A 2667-nucleotide genomic window follows, 5' to 3' on the forward strand; every position below is an offset into this window, starting at 1 on the left:
ATATCAGCGAAAGTCCAGCCCATAGTGGATCCAACATAATAGTGAGAATCCAGTCCATAGTGGATCCAACATAATAGTGAGAGTCCAGTCCATAGTGGATCTAACATAATAGTGAAAGTCCAGTCCATAGTGGATCCAACATAATAGTGAGAGTCCAGTCCATAGTGGATCTAACATAATAGTGAGAGTCCAGTCCATAGTGGATCTAACATAATAGTGAAAGTCCAGTCCATAGTGGATCCAACATAATAGTGAGAGTCCAGTCCATAGTGGATCTAACATAATAGTGAGAGTCCAGTCCATAGTAGATCCAACATATCAGCGAAAGACCAGCCCATAGTGGATCTAACATAATAGTGAGAGTCCAGTCCATAGTGGATCTAACATAATAGTGAGAGTCCAGTCCATAGTAGATCCAACATATCAGCGAAAGTCCAGCCCATAGTGGATCCAACATAATAGTGAGAATCCAGTCCATAGTGGAGCCAATATAATAGTGAGAGTCCAGTCCATAGTGGATCTAACATTATAGTGAGAGTCCAGTCCATAGTGGATCTAACATAATAGTGAAAGTCCAGTCCATACTGGATCCAACATAATAGTGAGAGTCCAGTCCATAGTAGATCCAACATATCAGCGAAAGTCCAGCCCATAGTGGATCCAACATAATAGTGAGAGTCCAGTCCATAGTAGATCCAACATATCAGCGAAAGTCCAGCCCATAGTGGATCCAACATAATAGTGAGAATCCAGTCCATAGTGGATCCAACGTAATAGTGAGAGTCCAGTCCATAGTGGATCTAACATAATAGTGAGAGTCCAGTCCATAGTAGATCCAACATATCAGCGAAAGTCCAGCCCATAGTGGATCCAACATAATAGTGAGAATCCAGTCCATAGTGGATCCAACATAATAGTGAGAGTCCAGTCCATAGTGGATCTAACATAATAGTGAAAGTCCAGTCCATAGTGGATCTAACATAATAGTGAAAGTCCAGTCCATAGTGGATCCAACATAATAGTGAGAGTCCAGTCCATAATGGATCTAACATAATAGTGAGAGTCCAGTCCATAGTAGATCCAACATATCAGCGAAAGTCCAGCCCATAGTGGATCCAACATAATAGTGAGAATCCAGTCCATAGTGGATCCAATATAATAGTGAGAGTCCAGTCCATAGTGGATCTAACATAATAGTGAGAGTCCAGTCCATAGTGGATCTAACATAATAGTGAAAGTCCAGTCCATAGTGGATCTAACATAATAGTGAAAGTCCAGTCCATAGTGGGGCCAGCAGGAAACCGTCCCGAGCGGAGACGGGTCAGCAGCACAGAGATGTCCCCAACCGATGCACAGGCTAGCGGTCCACCCCGGTTCCCGACTCTGGACAGCCAGCACTTCACATCCATGGCCACCGGACCTGTGTAACTTCCCCATTATGATCCAGAACCTTATGTTTTTTAGCCCGAACACAAAGAGGATGAGTAATAATTTTTAGAAGCCGAGTAATGGACGTAGCTCTATTGCGACACTATAGCATTAGCAGCATTGCTAGGTGCTAAACATACAAACTAACCATAAAATACCATAATAAAACAAACTTACTGTAATATTTTGATTCTCGCTGGGATAGATATGATCAAAATAGTATCAATCTCACGGAGATTCCCTGAGACATTTTGAGGGATAATGATGTAGAGGAGAAACCACAGATCCCTTCCCCATCAACAACAATGCTAATCAAGCAGACTTTGTGACAGCCAACAACGATTACTTTGGGACAAATTATGATCCAGAACCTTATGTTTTTGAGCCCGAACCCAAAGAGGATGAGTAATAATTTTTAGAAGCCGAGTAATGGACGTAGCTTTATTGCGACACTATAGCATTATCACCATTGCTAGGTGCTAAACATACAAACTAACCATAAAATACCATAATAAAACAAACTTACTGTAATATTTCGATTCTCGCTGGGATAGATATGATCAAAATAGTATCAATCCCACAGAGATTTCCTGAGACGTTTTGAGAGATAATGACGTAGAGGAGAAACCACAGATCCCTTCCCCATCAACAACAATGCTAATCAAGCAGACTTTGTGAGAGCCAACAACGATTACTTTGGGACAAATTATGATCCAGAACCTTATATTTTTGAGCCCGAACCCAAAGAGGATGAGTAATAATTTTTAGAAGCCGAGTAATGGACGTAACTTTATTGTGACACTATAGCATTAGCAGCATTGCTAGGTGCTAAACATACAAACTAACCATAAAATACCATAATAAAACAAACATTTCCTGTAATATTTTGATTCTCGCTGGGATAGATATGATCAAAATAGTATCAATCTCACGGAGATTCCCCGAGACATTTTGAGCGATAATGACGTAGAGGAGAAACCACAGATCCCTTCCCCATCAACAACAATGCTAATCAAGCAGACTTTGTGAGAGCCAACAACGATTACTTTGGGACAAATTATGATCCAGAACCTTATATTTTTGAGCCCGAACCCAAAGAGGATGAGTAATAAGTTTTAGAAGCTGAGTAACGGATGTAGCCTTATTGCGACTCTATAGCATTAGCAGCATTGCTAGGTGCTAATCATACAAACTAACCATAATAAAACAAACTTTTCCTGTAATATTTCGACTCTCGCT

The sequence above is a fragment of the Nerophis lumbriciformis genome, linkage group LG37, assembly GCF_033978685.3.
Source record: "Nerophis lumbriciformis linkage group LG37, RoL_Nlum_v2.1, whole genome shotgun sequence".
NCBI lineage: Eukaryota > Metazoa > Chordata > Actinopteri > Syngnathiformes > Syngnathidae > Nerophis > Nerophis lumbriciformis.